The sequence below is a fragment of the Canis lupus genome, chromosome 35 (assembly GCF_048164855.1).
Source record: "Canis lupus baileyi chromosome 35, mCanLup2.hap1, whole genome shotgun sequence".
In the NCBI taxonomy this organism is placed as follows: domain Eukaryota; kingdom Metazoa; phylum Chordata; class Mammalia; order Carnivora; family Canidae; genus Canis; species Canis lupus.
Window position 1 is genome coordinate 18,407,714 of NC_132872.1, and position 20,378 is coordinate 18,428,091.

The 20,378-nt window shown below is 35.8% G+C and overlaps 1 protein-coding gene across 14 annotated transcripts in view; it reads right to left on the reverse strand.

Moving 5' to 3' along the window:
- Window positions 1-20,378, reverse strand: part of BBX (BBX high mobility group box domain containing) — a 271,116-nt gene that overhangs the window by 135,760 nt on the left and 114,978 nt on the right. For 4 of the 14 annotated variants that reach the window (XM_072811929.1, XM_072811922.1, XM_072811927.1 and 1 more), the window contains one exon: window positions 10,576-10,693. The exons of the other annotated variants lie outside the window; for them this stretch is intronic. The gene's annotated coding sequence lies outside the window, so the exon portion shown is untranslated. The remainder of the gene's footprint in view (window positions 1-10,575; window positions 10,694-20,378) is intronic. 14 annotated transcript variants of the gene reach the window in all.

The window sequence follows — 20,378 nt, forward strand, 5'->3', positions numbered from 1 at the left end:
GGCAACTGAAGTTTATTCATTTAACATTTTTAAGACACAAAGCAAATCATTGACACTCTTCACAAAATACAAAAATTTCATTTAATTAAAATTCATGTCATTAAATTCATTTCATTAAAATGACCAACAGTCATTCAACATTCACAATAAATATACTGAGCACGCACTGCCTTGACAATAGCCTTGAAAGAAAAGAGTAAACAATATATAAGAACTAAGGAGGAATCCAGACATATGAGAGAATTTTTCACAAGACTGTAATATTCTCCTGGAAAGGTTTAATTTACTTGCCACACCATATTCCAACACACTATAGCACTTTTCAATAGCAAAAAGAATACACCATAGTCTGTATTCCTCCTCTGTTCCAGATGCCCTTTCATACCATCCCAACTTCAACCTCCAAAATACTTTACACCTTATTCTTAGGGGACACCAGCTTGAGAAATGGGTAGTAGGAGAGCATAACAGATTCAAAATCACTGCAAACTGTCCATGAAGTTTAAGTTTCTACACCTAGACTACAAAACATTTTCAACCTAGGTTCTTTCAATAAAATGCCACCTTCAACTATGCTTGAAAACTGCAGCCATATTATCTTAGATCCCCTTTAACTCAAAACACCACTTTTTATCCTATGTCTATAAAGTAGCTAGGACCTTTCTACCACTAGGTCAAATTCTCCTCATACTTACTTTTCAAATTGTGACTTAAGAGGACAATCTTTCTCAAGTAACCCATCGTAAGAGTTACAGAAGAGTACAGAACAAAATTAATATACTTATTTTATACTTGGGGAGCTAAGCTGAAGAGATCCTTAAGGTCTCACAAAAGTGACTCCAAGACATTTGGTCTCATTCGCAATTCAACATTCCAGACAAGAGACATTTCATCTGAACATCATCAAACAGGAAGTAGCATTTCCAACTTTCTAAGTTTTAATACGGAGTTTTATCAATGGTCATAATTTGGTGTTCAGGACTTTCCCCAACCATATTAATCTTTTGTACCTATCAAGGATAAATAGTCACAAGCAGAAACTTTGAAGATACATGATTTTCAAGAAAAGGATCTCAGAAAACAGAATCATAAAGTTAACCTGGATTTGTAAGTGCAACAGAATTTATTCTTTAATACATTCTTCCGTTATGGATATTTAGTTAATGCCAGAGACTTATCAACACCCTTTTTCTCCCTAAATATTTACAGCAACAGTATCTTAACGAAACAGTTTGCTGTCCTATATGGTTCTAATAAAAATGTGTGAATAGTTTTACACCACTGCATTCAATTTTACAGTTCCTAAAAGTCTTTTGGGGCATCATTCTCAATATGCTTCTGGTTTTGTCCAATTCATTCTCTGGATTGATTTTCTTTGAGGAACTAAAAGCATGCATTGCTTTTTGCCAAATACCACACACATAAAATTACAATTTTTTTCATCTTGTGAACAATATTGAGATGTATCTCTTGTCAGGTCAATCTTGAGATGAAGATTCAACGTTTTCCTCTGAGGATCAAAGAAATAAATTAAAAGAAATAGGAGGCATATTATCATTTAAGCTCTCTTATTAGCAGTCTCAGTAGTGTTTAGACTCAAATCTCTCCAAGTTTCAACATAAGATTACACTACTTGTAGATTTCAAAACTTCCAAGTTACAAACAGAAGTTCTTACTACAGCAGCCAAAATTGAATCTGAATGCTTATTTTTATTTCTTTACACTACCCAAATCAAATAACTTTTGTTGGGCAACTGCAGACACTCAGCTGAGTCAATGAACATATTTCAGACAGCTGCTTCTTATTTGTGAACTTAAAACTATTTTGGCTTTAAGAAATGCAGGTTATACAAAGAGAAATAAAAATGAGAATCAAAAAGAAAAAGGTCCCACAAGACAGGTCCTCACATTAGCACAGTGTGAGGATGAAACAGCAATCTGAAATATATATGGAAATCTCATTTAACCAGAACACAACTAACCACATTTTTTGAGAAACTGTTTCTAGGATAAAGTGACAAATTATAAAAACAAGCTAACATCAATTTAAAACAAAAACACATCTCTCAGGAGTCTTAGGCAGGAGGTAAAGAGGATGTTAGTGTTGATAGTGAGCAATTCAGTAGATGTTAGTACCTACGCTTCTTCAGATCTCCAACCCTTCCACATGGTGTGTGTGTAAAACTATATATATAGTTTACAGTTATATATATATATATAAAACTGTAAAATAGTTATTAATCATTAGACTGATGACACCAAGATCATCCTCTCATTAAGAAATAAAGTTGACCATACTATTAATAAGAAATTCAGTGTACTAACATTTCTGCAATGATCTACAAATATTAAACGTCTTCTAGCTAACTTTCAATAAACAAATTGACCAAAATTCTTCTTTTCTAAATATTCCAGTTTATCCTATTATTTTTATTCTAGGACACTGATTTCACTTCTTGTATACTAAAATTACTATTTGGTAGGAAACATAAAATATAATCTCATCCTATTTGTTCTTCATTGATATAAAATATATTAATGACCCAAATTTTGTCAACTGACAGCTTTCTCTAAATTATCAGAAAATAGTATTTTCTTTTATGCTGTGATGGAGACATAGTTGTCTAATCTACAATAACATCTGTATCAAACTCAAACTCAGGTGTACTGACAGACATAACAATTATGTATATAAGAATATGCATGAACAGAGTCCCAATTTGGATCCATTTAATAATTCCAAATAAAGGATAAAAATCAAATAAGGGATAAAATGTTCATCTGTTCTCCATTTCCATGCTTCATGAGTCAGAGCAAGCAGCATAGAGACTTGGACCTAGCAGTGATAGGCTTGGCAATGGATTTTCACCACCACTAGCTATTTAATTCAAGGGCCTCTGCTCATTCATCTAGAAAAGTAGGCTTGTATCTACTTCATAGGATGGTAAGAATAGACATAGATAATATGGGAAACCCCTTGATTGCCTCACATATCCTATGAATATTTAGTACGTTATTTTACACATACTTAGTAAATATTTTTTTTAAACCATAAATGTATTTTTATCCTTCTTCAAGCCCTTTGGTACCTCCCTCACCCCAAGAGATGATTACAGTAGCTTCTAAGTGATAATCTCTCCACTAATCTCTATCAGTAGACTTATCCAGAAGCATGTTTTGAGCCTTTCATTCCCTGAATCTGAACTCTTCAAGGACACTTCACAGTTTACTCTCAGAACATAATTCTTCAGGTTGGCATTAACATCTTTTTTGTGTCTTCCCTGCCTCTCCTTACCCTCTCTCTCCCCAACACAGACAGATACACACACACACACACACACACACACACACACACACACACACACACACAATGTAGCTCCAAACTTCTTTGCCTTTCTCTGTATCCTAGAAGATGCATTCAAGGCCTAGCTCCCAGCACTTGGGTACTTCCTTGCCTCTCACTGCTTGCCCAGAGATCCCTTATTTAAAATGCTCCTCCTGTCTTCTTCTCCATGTAGGTCAAATATGATCATGGGCAGAATAACATCTCTTCTCCAAATTTCTTAATTTCCTACAGCATGAACCACAAACTTCCTTGTGACCCTCTTCTATTAGTGTCTCAAATGATTATATTAAATCCGTGACTCTTGGCCTCTTATTGTTTTAACCTCCACTCCAGACACTTCCACATCATCATCAATCATTACTGGCCTGTTAATTATAGACAGTAAGTCTTCAATATAAAATATCCTACTGAAAATCACAGATTCAAATCCTGTAACTTGTCCACGGTTCATCCCCACTGTAGCTGTAAAGTCTAACTGGAAACAAGGGGGTGAAGAAGGGTGGGTATCCCTATTGGTCTTTAAAGTGTCCGGCAGCCCGGATGGCTCGGTGGTTTAGCGCCGCCTTCAGTCCAGGGCGTGATCTTGGAGACCTGGGATCGAGTCCCAGGTCAGGCTCCCTGCAGGGAGCCTGCTTCTCCCTCTGCCTGTGTCTCTGCCTCTCTGTGTCTCTATGAATAAATAAAATCTTTTAAAAAATTAAAAAGTGTCTAGAAAAATGTAGAGGAATAAGTAGAACACAATCCTATCACAACTTCACCATCCTTAATAAGTACAAAGAGTAAAAGAGCCAGAACCTTTCAATGAAAACAGTCTTTGAGACCATTTAAATGCAAATAATTTCCAATAGATCAACAAAAATCTCTGAAATGCTTTTAGAAGTTTGAAGCAAAAAGAAACGTACTCAAAAACGTACTCAATGGGCAGCCCCGGTGGCGCAGCGGTTTGGCGCCGCCTGGAGCCTGGGGTGTGATCCTGGAGACCCGGGATCGAGTCCCACATCGGGCTCCCTGCATGAAGCCTGCTCCTCCCTCTGCCTGTGTCTCTGCCTCTCTCTCTCTCTGTGTCTATGAATAAATGAATAAAACCTTTAAAAAAAAAAAAAGGTACTCAAATCGATCCCTGAGTAAGCTCCAGTAAGAGCAGAAGAATGGCTGTCTTGATGAGCTTTAATCCCGAGAGCATAGCTAACTGGATGACTCCATTCAGAGAAAATCAGACCCACTTCTCCTACCTGGCCTTGAGATCTAGCTCTCTGACTACTCAAGAGCTCCAGAGCGCCACCTTCCCTAGGTCCAGAGTGGCTCTTAGCAAATGCAGGTTATTAATTGATGAAACACACAATACAGAGCAGCTGTTTACAGGGCAGCTTGAGACTCGCAGAAGTTAGACTGCCATCTAACCAGTGTAATGGTTAAGCAACAGCAAATAACTTTAAATGGATGAAAACAGCGGCCAACATTTTTCTAAGCTCAAAACAAACCTTAACCTAAGGGCAATGATGCCATGATTCAAATGAAACATGGGGCTTGGCTATCACGGGAAAAGGGAGTAAAGTGTTCACTGGCTAAGCAAAACAGAAACATACAGATTCTAAGTAAGATTCGGTGGGAGAAATATAGAGGAAAACCATATTTGTTACCTTTAACAACACTATGATGTCAGGTGAGCTTCCTTGAGGAGTCCTGATTTCTCGAGGCAAGAAGAAACAAAAAAAGTGCAGATCCTCTACTTTCTGCTCCACAGTTTTTATAAAAAAGACTCAGTGATTTATTTTTCAGATTCAATAAAACCTAGTTAGCCCTCCAGAAATATGGATTTTGCAGCTAAGATAATGCATGGTAATATATTGGGAAATTAACTTCACGAAAACAAAAAATCACTTCTTCTTCCTCAAAATGAGACTCATCTGAACATGTCACTGTTCTTGTGAACCAGATATGAACTACCAGACAAAATGAATATTCTTATTCCAGCAACACCTACATTCGAATGAAGTTATTCAGAACTATTTTAAGAAGACACTTTTCAGTAATATAGATAAATCTATATTTTGTATAATTACATAATTACACAAAGCCCAACTTTGAATTTACTTTTATGTGTATTACTAACTTTGCTGTATAACAGATGTAACACAACATTAAAAATTAAACATTAGTTCAAAGTTTATTCTCACTTTAGCATTTAAAAATGCCTCTTACAAATAGAGAAAGGGATTATAAGGGAAAGGAGGGAAAATGAGTGAGAAAAATTAGAGAGGGTGACAAAACATGAGAGGTTCCTACTCTGGGAAACGAATAAAGAGTAGTGGAAGGTGAGGTGGGTGGGGGAATGGGATGACTGGGTGATGGGCACTGAGGGGGACACTGGTCAGGATGAGTACTGGGTGTTATACTATATGTTGGCAAATTGAATTCCAATAAAATTTTTTTTTAAATGCCTCTTACAAGTTAAGCCCATTCAATGCAGAATCAGTAATAATTGTATTTGCATTTCCTAGCTTCTGAAGGAAAATTCTGTATCAAATGTTTATATATTTATAAATTTTCTACTATATTTAAGGATAATCCAACTTGTGTATTTTTAACATCTGTTATAATTTAATCATTAGAGAATATACAGTTTTCTTTAAAAAACCATTAAACTAAAACAAGAATACTAAATGAGTACTGTAGGTTTTCTGAGGCACTTTCAAGCCTGTCTAAATTAATAAAATACTAAGTGAATTAGTACTACAAAAGAGACTTTTATAACTACTAATTTAAAATATTAATGTGAATACTTTACAGGTCAAACCTCTTACATTAATCAAAGACACAATTTAAGACTGGTTCGAGTAAGTATTCTCCTGTCAGTAAAGTTCTCATGTCAGGTAATTTCTCCCATTTTCCCCTTATAAGCATAAAAGATGTTTCCTTGCATTCCCGAGGAACAAAACATAATCTGTTCCTCTAGAGATAGGATGGTATTAACTGTTTCTTTTGAGAATAAAACATCTGGCATAATGTGTTTTTGTAGAGTTTTGCCAAGTAAGCAGTTAGGAGGGGTGAATTATCACAGATAGTCTGGCTTCTTGTTCTTCGTGGCAGGACAGCCCAGTAAATCCTGAGTCTTTTATGTGTATGGAGGCTGTAGGTAGGTGGTTAACTGGGCTTTCAGCAATAAGTAAGTTAACATTAAAAAAAAAAAAAAAAAAAACCTACAAAGATTTTTTAATTCCAAATCTGATTTAGAATTAAGTTAATGTTACTAAAAATAAATCCTTCATTAAAGAAGTTTTCCTCCTTCTACTCTTTTTTTCGGTTACAAAATTCTTCTCTTGCCTTATTCTCTTAACCTAAAATTTGCCAGACTTATGCAGGATTTTTCACAGAACAGATTTGTAACATTGAGATAAGATTACATTGTTTTGCATTCCTGAAATAAAAGCCACAAAGAGCCTACTTGATCTTGGTTCATGGTCAAATACACAGGTCTATGGCCAGGACCCTCAGGAGTGACACAGTGTTTACAATTTATAGAAAGCTAAGACAGAGCTTGTGTCCCTTGTTCCATGTAGTCTGCTCTCTGGTGCCTTTTGCCTTTGATCCACAGAGTTCAGAGGCAGTCTCAAAATGAAGTCTGGACCCGTAACATAGAATCCACGCAATAGCTATGGGAAGACTGAGTGAAAGTAGGAAGGGAATGAGTTCAGGCCCTCAACCTGCCATCTACCTGGAGCTCAGAAGTCCCTACCAGAGAAACCACAGGAGAAAGGAATGGACACCTTGCTGCTTCTAGCACTAGATAAACACAGACCCACTGAAGCACGGAAAGGCCAACAGTAAAAATCAACACTGATGCAAAGATGGTAACTGGACTATGAGAAAAGACATGGGATTATATTATATAGCAAATAACAAAGGGTAAGACAAACTGCCCTGGACAGTTGTGGGGCTGGAGGAAGAGGAGGAGGTGAAGGAGGAGGAGGAGGAGGAGCAATGAGGCAGAACTCAAGGTTTTCTACTAAACAATGCCTAGGCAGCTGGGGGAATGAAATTGGGAAGCCAAAGGTTTTCAATACACTTTTACAGAGAACAAGAAATGTATTGTTTCTCTAGTACAAACCAACCCTAAATAACAAAGAGAGGAAGGGAAAGTTCAATGTATGCCCCACCTGCTGTGGTTATGGGAGACAGTGAGTGACAGGTTACTGTGACACAGTCATGGGCCTCAAGCCCGGTGAGGTAGATGCATTCAGGCCTGTAATGGTGCCTAGACATCCAGAGAGAAACTAATTTTCATTTCAACTGAAGACAGAATGCAAAATGCTAGAGTCAAAAGGAATCTTACAGATCCCTGGTCTACTACTCTCATTTTTCAAAAAATCAGAGTGAAGCTCAAGAAGAAATAACTAGTTATGGTTTAAAAAGCTACCCATGGGCAGAACTATGTGACCCCGGCCCGCTGCATTTGGGGAAATTAGTATTTCTAAGCAACAAAAAGGCATTTCAGTGCTTTTAGACATTTACATCATTCCTTTCTTCATTCAATAAACATCTAATAAAAACTAAGTACCAGACACACTTGGCTAGATCTTGGTACACTCCTGGAAAACCTCAGAAAATTAATGTGATGGAGCACGGCAACAAGTCTGATGATAGGCACGATATTGAGATCAAGCAACTAAGACTATGGACCACCAAGTACAGAGTCTGAGGTTGGAAGAATATGATATGGAAACTGGAATGGAGCAGAGCAGTACAATCAGATACAAAAGAATCATTGGCTGAGAAAAACAGAAGTGGGCGAAGGTCAGAAAAGGGGAGAGAGTGGCAAATACAAGCAGAGTCATTTACCCAGGCTTTGGGGAGGTTAGCAATGCAGAACAAAACACAGGTTAAGCCACTGCAGCTTGCAAACAGTCCTCTGTGGGTCACTCTTTTTCTGTCTCAACTCGAATTAAGGAAAAAAGAAATCAGTAAAAGATGTGTACATTTCTCTGCCCAAACTGTCTTTAGAAGTCAGGAACAGCTAACAATTTTCATTTAACATAAGAGAACATCACATTATTATGATGTGGTTTTCTTGGGAGAAAAAACTTAGCTAGCAAACACACTCAGCTATTTCAGGATGTCTGACTTCAGTGGGTTTGAGAAAAGGTACAAGTGACAATTGGAAAACTGTGACAAAGAAAAGCAGCTGCTGCAAAGGATAAAACTAATTTTAAAAAACAGCTCATCAGGGTTTATTGTTAAGATGGTGTTATTTGGCAACTTAACAAAATTCTTTCAACAAAAATCTAGGCATTTTAAAGAACTATTAGAACACTTAACATCCAGCTAGAGGGAGTATAAAACGTAACAAGTTCTATGGAAATTCATTTGCCATTTTCTTGTAGTAGAGTTCTGAGGTTGGGCATACCCTGTGACCCAGCAGCTATACTCCTGAACATACATACTAGAGAAATAATATGTACATCAAGGGGCATGAACAAAATTCCCAAGAATTTTACCTCACAGCTTTATCTCTAATAATATAAAATCTGGAAACAATCTAAAATGGCCACAAAAGAAAGTGGATAAATAAACTGCAGTATTTTTAGACAGTGAACTACAACTGTGACCATAAATGAAATAAGTATAAGCAAGGATGAGTCTCAAACATGATGCTGAGCAACAATAACAGATATTGCATAACAGAGCATTGTATTTTTATATAATATTCAAAAACACACACAAAAAAAACAATGTAAGGAAACATATATATGGGGAAAACTATAAAGAAAAACAAAGAAGTATTAAGCTCCACATTTAGCAATGGGCAGGAGGTGGGGCACGGCGGGGCGGAGGATGTTGAAGAAAGGTAAGGGAATGGGGGGCTAGGGACAGAGAGCTCTGACTCCCAAGTCAGTAGCAGGTACTGAGTTATTCACATTGTTATTCTTTGATCTCATCCCCTTATTATAAATATTCCTTGTATATCTAGCATTTTCTAAATACTAGGGGTTGCTTCTATTTTTAAAAAGCTCTCAGAAAATTAGACTTTTACAAACTGTTTTTTAAAAATATTTTATTTATTTATTAGAGAGAGAGAGAGAGAGCACGCAAGCAGAAGGAAGGGCAGAGGGAGAGGGACAAGCAGACTCTGTCCTGAGCATGGAGCCCGTGCGCGACTTGATCTCCTGACCCTGAGATCCTGACCTGAGCTGAAATCAAGAGTCAGTGCTTAAATGACTGAGCCACCCAGGCACTTCTACGAACTATTTTAAAGATGCTTTAAAAAAAAAAAAAAAAAAAAAAAGATGCTTTTTAAGTGTCTGTGAGCAACCAGCAGTACCTATCATGCACTCAAGAATTTTAAAAGATATTTAATTCATGTTAACAATTCTGAGGTATTTTCATTATTAGCTTACATATGAAGAAACTGAGATTCAGTGTTCCGTAGACTGCCTAACGTTACACAGCAGGGGTTTCCAATGCTGAAAACCATAGTATGTCCATAGGTAGGACTATCTAAAATAGGCAAAAATAAATCTCTATCACAAAAACAATGAACTTGTTATACTGGTTTACTATTTTAATTCATTTTCATCTTTAAAAGGCATCCCTAGATCATATTCTAATGGCACATACTAATTTTATGGCATAGGTACCTCTTTATTACTTCACAGTCACAATTCACCCTTAAACTATAAATTCTGAAACTGGCAACAGATACCACTTATGTTTATGGAAAGTCTCAACTTGGCTGTACTTCTTTTCATAACTTGAATTTCTCTAAGACTGGAAGCTGAAGGAAAGTTAGCTGTTGGTAGGCTGAAACTTCACACTCTTATTTCACTACCCTCCCATCAGCGGTTCACTCACAGGCAAGCCAACAGACTGGCCAAGCCCCACAGAAATTACTCATTTCTACCCTCTATTTCCTCATCTTTCTTCCAACCATACTTCAAAACGTAATTTTAAACTCTTGCAGGAAACCTGATTAATACCACCTGGTTTCCTCTACTCCCTTAACTCTGGGCCTCTGCAGCACACAAACAACACGACTCATCCACATAATTATTTGTCAGCTTTTTCTTTTGTTGTTTTTGTTTGCTAGTGTGTCTAACCTACAAGAACCCACTGAGAAGAGATTACAAATTTATTTCTTCTGAGCTATGCCCTAACTCATTCTTCTTTGCCCAAAGCATCACCAACTGTGCTCTGTTTAACAGTAGTCACTTAGTAAATGCTGATGGACTTACTACAGTAGAACAATGCGTCTCTGGTATTTCTCAATATCCCAGGGAATCCTCCACATCTATAAACATGTTGGAGATGATACCAGGTACCGCTAGAGGCTTGGGGTCTTCCTGAGGGTGCCTGGGACAAGAAAAACACAGAGAGAGACCAAAGACAGTCAGGAGAAACACAGAGAGAGGAAACATGGAAATAAACAGAGAGTAAAGTATAAGAAGAGCGAAAGAGTCAGGAGTTACAGAGAGATTAAGCAGCCAGAGACACTCAAGAGACAGGGAAGGAGTTGGCAATCTCACTTTGGATTGGAAACTACATTTTTGATACTATTTACTGTGTAATAGGTGCCCTCATATTACTAAACTTATGAGATATTCATTTCAAAGTTATTTCTAAGGTTTTTCTGAGCTTCTATCATCCATTAAAATTCATCTTTACAGTCTCATCTTTGCAGATACACATGCACAAACACAATCCTCAAAACAACCCAGTTGTAAATTAAAAGAAGAAAAAAAGCCTTTTCTCAATTCTCCAATTTATAAAATGGTTACTTCAGAGGGGCATTATGACTTGCTTAATTAAGGTCATCAAACAAGAACATGATAACTGAGGCCCTGAATATTCTGATTCCAACATCCAGTGCTTTTTTTCTGATATCCCATGTTCTTCTCTATTAGAAATGAATCCTATATAAATCATATAAATCCAAACTACATATTCAAAGTAAAATTTTCTACCTTTTTAGACACTGAACTACTCTACTCAGGTTACTAAGACCTTACCCCAGTGCTTCATTTGTTTTAAAAATCTACCAGAAAAAATAAATCAGTATGAAAATATGCAATGATAGAAAATTTCAAACAGAAATGAAATTAAGTGAATGTGATTTGACAGAATTTTAACGTTTAAAAAAGGAACGAGAGTTAGTTTACTGCTTTTACAATCTGGTAATTCCGAAGTCTTAATGATTCAATACATTTTAGCTCAAAGATTTAAAAATGCTCCACATTTCAATGAATTCTTAAGATTTAAATATTAGTAAGCTTGTCTCAAACTTACTCTGTCATAATGTCTCACCTAAAGTATATCCCTGCATGCAATCTTTGATTTCAGGGTACTCCAGTAGAAATGAACTAATGCATTACTCTAAGCTTAAGTATTTTCTCTTGAGGGATACTTATACTCTTCTAAATAATCATGCCCTTTTGAAAGCAATGTAATTGCCAGAAAATCTCCTTTGATACAAGGGTAAGCATGTTATTGGATTTCACAGCAAGACAAGATAATAAGAATGCAAAGAAATTTCCATTTAATTGTACATTGCTATATTTTCCTATGTTCAGCAATTTTTAAACTAGAAATTTTCAAATAAAACCTAAAGTATAGTACTGCTCTGCCCTCTAGTGACTGGCTAGGTTTTGCTAACTACACGCTTTTATTTAAATTGCTTTTTGAGCAATATTTAGAAACTTTTGTACTACATATAACAGCTGCTTTTTCATCATTTGGATAGTGAACAAAGAATACTAGTCAACTTTCCAGATACAGCTTGTGATGTCAACACAATGCGGAAAGAGACAGGATTTATTTTCATAGGGATAGTAGGTACATCTAAGTATTGAAAAAAAAAAAAAGTAATAGTAATATAATCTATTCGTCTTTATTCAAATTTTTATGCAATTTATTTGGAAAGGTCATATAATTCCATCCATGTTAAAAACTTTACAATTTTGATAACTAGAAATCCTAAATTGGTTTATTTCATTATTTTGGGGACTGAGATATCAAGGTGAGTAGTACTATATATACCAAACATCAATGTACAATTTTCTACTAATAGAGCAAAAATATGCATAATACAAACTATACTGAACATCATTTACACTTAATTATTCAAGTGGCACTTACGGATTTTCCTGAACCTCAGCGTTGTCATTAGGAAATTAACTGTGACTTTATATATGGAAAAATTAATCAAGGATCCAGGTAAGACAAGAGTTATTATACAGAGATTCACCCTAGTATTTCAATGAAGGTAGTAGTGTCTTTCCCTCCTAAACTCCCATAAACTTCTTGCAAAAAGAACAGCATTTCTACTAATCCCAAACATACTACTTCTGTGTCTACATACCTCTGTTAAAACGTTAAGTATTACATCTGTATACATGAAATGCAAAAGGATATCTGAATATGTGAGGATAATCCATGGACAGTACAGTGGTGTGGTTAGCACAAACCCTGCAGCCAGACTGCAGGAGTTTGAATTCTGGTTCTGCAACTTATTGGCAGTGTGACCTTAGGCAGGTCATTAACCTCTCTGTGCTTCAGTTTCCTCACCTACAAAATGTGAAAAAAAGACACACCTACCAATAGTAATGTCTTATATCTTGATAGGTATTTGGGTTACACAGGTGTATGCATTTATCAAAGCTCAGAGAATGTACACTTAAAATTTGTGCATTTCACTGAATGTAAATTTCAGATTTAAAATGTTGTACACACTGAACTACAGTCAATTCTAGGCATTCTCAAGTATTTATGGGAGGTGTAGCAATGTCTTTAATTTACTTGCGAACGAGTCAAAAATGAATTGATGATTGCTAAGTTACAGAAACGTAATAAAATAATGTAAATGTTAATGGTCAAATATAGGTAGTGAGTATATCCGTGTACAACGATGTTCGAAAGGTTCACAACAAAATGTTGATGGGAAATACATCTCCCTCCTCACAGAGCTGATGTGAAGATTAACTATGTATGTAACAGTATGAAATACACAGAAAAGTACCTGACAACCAACAATGGCAAATTGCAATGTTTTTTTTTTTAATCTTTATTTATTTATGATAGTCACACAGAGAGAGAGAGAGAGATAGAGAGAGAGAGAGAGAGAGAAAGGCAGAGACATAGGCAGAGGGAGAAGCAGGCTCCATGCACCGGGAGCCTGACGTGGGATTCGATCCCGGGTCTCCAGGATCGCGCCCTGGGCCAAAGGCAGGAGCCAAACCGCTGCGCCACCCAGGGATCCCAAATTGCAATATGTTTAAGCAAATGAAAGTGATCTCTTCTTCCCCAGTTGAAGGAAAAAAGTAAGAAAATGATGAGGCGTCAAGCTCTTAAACCACAGTGAGTAGTTGCCATCAAGAGTGTTAAAGTTCAACTTTCAAATAATTCATAAAACTGCATGGGCCATGGAAAGAACACAGTCTTAAAAGTAGAAAAAGCTGATTAGAATCCTGGCTGTTTTTAATTAGCCAGAAAGCTCAGACAATATATTAAATATCTGAGCCTCAGTTCCTTCACATATAAAATGGGAATAATGATACTTAAGAGTCTAAGAGTCACTGTGACGATTAGAAAACACACGTTCCCTCTCTCTTACACACACAACAGAGAGAAAAATGCAAATGATGACAATTGCAGTTTTCATCATTATAATCATTATTACTACTTATGGTGAGTCTTATATCCTCCTAAAATTATTTTCTGCAAATGGAAACAAAAGTGGCAATGTATCCGGTTCTACTCTAGAAATTTCATATGCAGGTGGCCTACTATGCCCAAGAAGCTTCGACAGGATCTTTATTAAACCAGCGGGCGTTATATAAAACATCACTGTACTTAGTGTAAAAGAAGAGCTGGCAATGACAGGGAATTCATTATTCATCCTTCTGTAATGTCAATTATAATATAAGTCCTACGGGAGAGGCATTTACAAAGCAGTTTGCTGATGATATTTTAAAGCAAGTCATTTCACTGCATTTGAGAAAATGATATTAGCACCTGGATAAGTTTTGATTTGAAACACTCGGAGATAACATATTTAAAGAAAAGAATATTAAAACTACATTTATAGAAGATGAATTCTATGCTCCCAGGGAGTGGATTTGTAAGTCATTATAGATTATTCCCTGAAAACAGTGGCTTAACATACAGTTTTAGCTTTAAAAAAAAAAAAAAAATCAAGAATGTGGCAATAAAACAGGTAATATTGCAACCACTGTATGAAGTGGCTTCTGCCTTGATCACTCTACAAAAGCTGCTTTCTGCAAAGGACTCCCAAATCACCTAACCCAAACACTGTTTGGGGGTATTTCGGGGTCACTGTATTTTTCAACATTTTTGTTGAAAACTCTTCCTCAGCTTCTTTGGTACTGTACTCTACTGCTTTCCCCACCACAGGTCTAATTGTTTTTCTTTCCTTTAGACTTCTCTTAACAAAGAATAAGGTAGATATTTTCCAAAGTTCTGTCTTAGCCATATTTTCTACTTTCACCAATATTCAAAGTTTCAGCTGTCTCGCTCTCTCTCCTAAGCTATATTTATCTTTAGGCTGAATCTCTCCCAAACTCTTATCAATCTGTAACTACATCCTATACATAATCACATGGATATCCTCTCTGCATTTCAAATCCAATCTATCCTAAACTTTATTCCCCCTCCCAAAAATCAGTTTCTGCTACTCTCTTTCTATTCCTGGTAGCAGTCCTATCTGTACTCCCATGCTTAAATTAAAAACCTACCTTTGACTTCCTTTTCAACACCCCCACTTCTTCCTTCCCTCTTATGATCCCTCTACAGTCCAAGAACAAGGTCAGTATGTTGCCAAATCCTACAGATTAGTAATTTGGTTCAAGTGACAGGACAGGATATGTATTCTCTGAGAAACTAAATTTGTAATCACTAAATACATGCAGACACACAAACACAGCTGAAGGGCAGTGGCTATCAAGTGTATCTTAAACTATATCCAGTCAGGGTATAACCTTCATCATGTCTGTCATGGTGGTACCATTTACATCACGTCTCTCACGGTGGTCTCATGGTGGTCCCATCCAGAACAACTTACTCTTATTTGCTAAAGTCCCTTAAACCAATCTTTCCCATACCTACCTCCTCTTTTCCCCTTTTATATCACCTGTTCAAAATTTTCCAGTGGCCCATTTGCCTTTAACAAGGAGGAAATAAGTCAATTCACCCAGACATTCAAGGCTCTTACATTTGGCTTTTCTAGGTTTCCCATTTTACCTTTATGTACATGCCATCCAACTGGCAAAAAGGGATCTATTCACTTTCTCGACGTTTGTTTTTTTCCCCCTCTGTGTAGACTTCCTTGATATTCCTACCTGGGATTTAAAACTTCCCTCACTTCTTAATGAAGTTTGTCCCTCTTTCCTGCTTGGAGTTTTCATTCTATTATCATATTGCGACTCTGACACTGTCTAACTTGTTGACTTGCACACTGTAGTTCTAGTATTTATCAAAAAAATAAAGGAACAGGAAATATATTACTTTATCTTTAAACAGAATATTTTTCCAGTAAAATTACTGGTTCTAAAAAGAAAGGAAATAGAGCTGAAGAAAGAGTACAAACACTCTCATAGGTGGGCCAGGAAGGTTTAGAATATCAATATACACGAATTTTAAAAGTACTTAAGTCTATGAAGCTCATGGTTGTTAAGGTTAGAATGTATACATATTCAACTAGAAACAAAATTACTATAAAAAGATCACAAATACCTAACATATACATGCTAACTGACCAAGCAGCTTTTAGAAGGAACCAGGGTATTTTCACAGATGATTATCCACATTTAGATGTATTAACTACAGAGATATTCAGAATAAATATGTATGTTAATTATAGATATATTTGAAATCAATATGCCTATGGGTATCAGATAAAAGACCAAGTTTTATTTGTTCATGCTCATGTGCATGAAAATTATTAGAAAGTAGGTACTTTCGTTGAGTTGGCATTTTCTGCAGAAGTAGAAAAATATTTTCTTCTCTTATATCAATTAATTATGAAATGCTAAGCCAGGGACCTAAAAATGAAGGGAAATTTTGCTTTTCTAATTTATGAATAAACTAGGAGAATCAGCTCATGACTGAATTAACTAAAATTTTTAAAAATTTTATAGCAATCAGGTTAAGATAATCAATTTATGAAAATGGATGACATACTTTAAAAGTCATTAAGGATTCATAATACATTTCCTTGTTTTGTTATGATAATTATAGTCTTGGAAGAAAATTATGTATATTATAAAAATTTATTGTTATACTTACATAATTTATTTAAGGTAAAAATTTTGTTAATACCAAGAGTATAAAGTAATAATAGTCCTAAAATAACTATAATCCACTGAATGATCGATGACTTATCTCTTAATATTTTTATAACCTGGAGCTTTGATTGGGCTTTAATAAAATTGCAAAATTAATTGGGGGAAGTATAAAAATCAAACTTCTATCACATATGATCATGTAGAAAATATTTTAAAGTATCTAACAATATAAAGAACAAACATTATTCTCACCTAATGATTTAAACCAAGTCCACCCTGTATTCAAAAAAGACTTCCAAAATGTAAAAAGGTGTGCATGTGGAAGCTAGACATTTTCCTTGTTGTGAATGGGGACCAAAAAAATGCTTGAAATTCAATTACAAGGAACAGTTAAGAAGCAAAAAAAGTCAAACTACACTTCTGATTTACTGTCTTTTGAGAACGAGCATATTTTCTTCACAGTACCTGCCAAGTGCTGGACTGACACTGCATCCTCCAGCACTTTTAACTCTCACTACAGCCTTCAATCATCAGTACTCACCCCATTTCACAGACCAATCTAGATAACTTTCCAACACCGCAATCACAGTGAAAGCCAAGTCGGGTGTAGTCTTGAGCCATCTGACTCCGCAGCCCATGTTTCTAAGACATAAAGCTACAGCTCAAACAAACCAAAGTGACACATTTAAATCCGTCTTCCATAGGAAAACCTTTAAGTTTTTGCCTATCCGTACTAATCTCCAGGAAGCACCTGAGTAGTTATGTAGTTAACAATCTAGAGGCAGGGATAAGAATGTTTGTAAGCATTATGAAGTAAAACTTCTGGAATACTTTTTCCCAGGCATGTTATAAACTCTAGTGTGTGAAGAATCTTATTACAATAGAAATAATCCATAAAAAATCCTATGACTGTGGTGATTAAAACTTATAAAGAGAGGCAAAACTGGAACACTTTTACCATCCACAAGATATATTAAAATAGAGATTTATCTTATGTTCTCTAAAAAGTGAGACTTCTCAGTGAACAATAAAGAATGGGAAAACCCAACACTTTAATAGAAACAACAAAACTTTCAAACCTGAATACGATCATTCCTTCAAGTGTTCACATTACCAAATGAATTGAAAGGTGGGCCATCTGCTTCATCAAATAGCAGGACAAAACCACTGCTATAGCAAGAGAGAGCTTTGGTATTTCACAAGAGATTGTCCACAGCTACTAATTTCAAACTTCACTGTCATCTTTTATATTATAATGTACTTAACAGGAAGACCTGGTAACTCTAACAATGTTGAAAACACAGTAGGTGTTCAAAATGATAGTAAGGACACGGTGGTTCAGAGTTTCGTGTATGTGTCCATGCAGGTGGCGCCTGCATGGATAGAGGGGCATACACTGCTTTGCACATGGACACACCTCACATTCTGTAGGTCTTGATGTCTCTCTAATCTGGCAATTCTTCATTGGAATTAGTGTGGCAAAACGGAGAATGTTTAGGACAATGTCCATCAGATAAATCGTAGCTTTCGATTATTTAAGTCTTGTTCAGAAGCCAGTTTCCTCCCCATCTGGCTGGCTCTCTCAAGAAACTTGGGTACTGTAAGTGACTAATGGTAATGTTAGTGCCTTAAAACATTACCTGAAGTGGAACACTTCTGCCATGAAGAGACACTTGGCAATAAATGGTCTTACAGTAAATGTGAAGGAACACTGAAACAGTTATATAATCCAACTGCTTTTTAAGAAAAGTAATATAACCAAGGCAGAGGCAGAACAATTGCAAGCTAAACTAAGCAAGTTGTAAAAAGTTTGAATAAAACTAAAATACAATATTCTTATTCATCATCTTCACAGATTAATTCAAATACAGAAATGCCCTAAAAATACCACCACCACCCTGCCCTGCAAGAATAAAACACCTCAACATGGACTTTAGCCTACCCTTTTGGTACGTATTAATGGAATCCAGGTACCATACAACATCTCCTTAAGCCCAGCTGGACCAATCTGCCTACCTTAAATCTCAGGACATGCACATGAACTCCACTCAGAAAGCCACTGACGGTTAGAGAAGTACTGGCAAAGATCTTAATAAACCCTTGCTGACTCAATGCATACTATAAATGAGTCAGTAGGCACCCAGAAATTTTTGACTGCTCATTTTAAGTTCTTCAGCCCTTTAACACTTATTGATTATAGGACTAACTACCAACTTAAAGGCACAGAGAGACTTTTATGTTTGAAGAACAGCTGCTTTCCTTCATTCAGACTGGGAAAAATAATTATTTGCAGGTAGGCCAGGGCATGCTTATTAACACCAAGTTCAATGGCATACAGGATCAATGAAACATGAACTCTAGTAATATTAATTTACCAAATGTTTACTAAGCAACCTCCACATGCCAGATACTGTTTTCAGGTTTTGGGGATGCAGCCATAAACGAAACAGACTCTCTAGGGTAAAATTAAGTCCTTTAGCATATTGAGGAAGATTATATGAAGAAACTATATGCATATATTCATACATACTTACTACTTATATTTATATGTCTTTGCTCCGATATCCAGTAAATGCAGTACATATTTTATACTAAATGCACAGAAATACTGAGAGCTATCTTATGTGAAATTTGACACCATTAGATCCATTTATTTTCCTGGGGAAATGCACTTTTGTATAACAGAAATCAAAGGGGATACCAATGTCAGTATAAAAATACTTAATTTATCCCCCTTTCAAGGAAATATTAATGCATGGAGTAAAGTCATGCCAGAATTTACTTACACTGCCCTTAACTAGTAAACATCATAACCAGTAGATGTTACTGTTCAGATGAAATACAATGCTAAAATTTATTATAAACAAAGCTTTTTAGTTTGAGTCATTCCTGTAAATAGTTTTATACTGAAACTGAAATCAAAAGTAGCTAAAAGTTACAATACCCTTTAACCAATTAAACTAACATCCACAAAATTAGATCACTGCTCAAAAGCGCATCCTTTAGTCTGTAAACACATAAGGTCAGGTAATAAATTTTACAAGTCAATTTAAAATTATTTTTACACAAAGGCATTTGTTTAAAGTCTCCCAAGTTTGTTTCCTTTTGATTACATTTTGTTTTAGACAGGCATCAAATCATCAGAAACTGAAATTATTCAACTGACATATAGGTACACTTACACAAAATTCAAAGATAAAACTAAGAAAATTAGGTTGAGCCTACATCAGTATTCAACAAGTAAATGCACGATTTACCTGTCACTTATCCCAAACATCCACCAACTGACTTTACCTACTAGAAAAGTTTACCACTCTAAAGTAGAAAGAAAAAAAGAAAATAAAGAAAATTAAAAAAAAAAATAAAGTAGAAAGAAGTACTACACAGATGGTCAGTGAATTGTATTTAGACTATTACTTGAGAAATGCTAGCAACCGTTACCTGACTTACAAGCTGTTATCAGAGGAATGCAGGAAAAGGAGGAGGGAGGAAAAAAAGGATAAAGAAGGGAGTGAGGGAAGCAGGAAAATAAACAGGTAGATGTAACAGATTTGGGAGTCCTTGACCTCTACTGGCATTATTTCTAATACATAATCTTTTCTTTCAGTTTATCAAAATCTCAGGTACAGTTGACCCTTAAATAATATGGGTTTGAATTGCACACAGATTTTTGAGGGGATAAATACAGTAGAGCACTGTATATGTATTTTCTCTTCCTAATGATTTTCTTAATAACATTT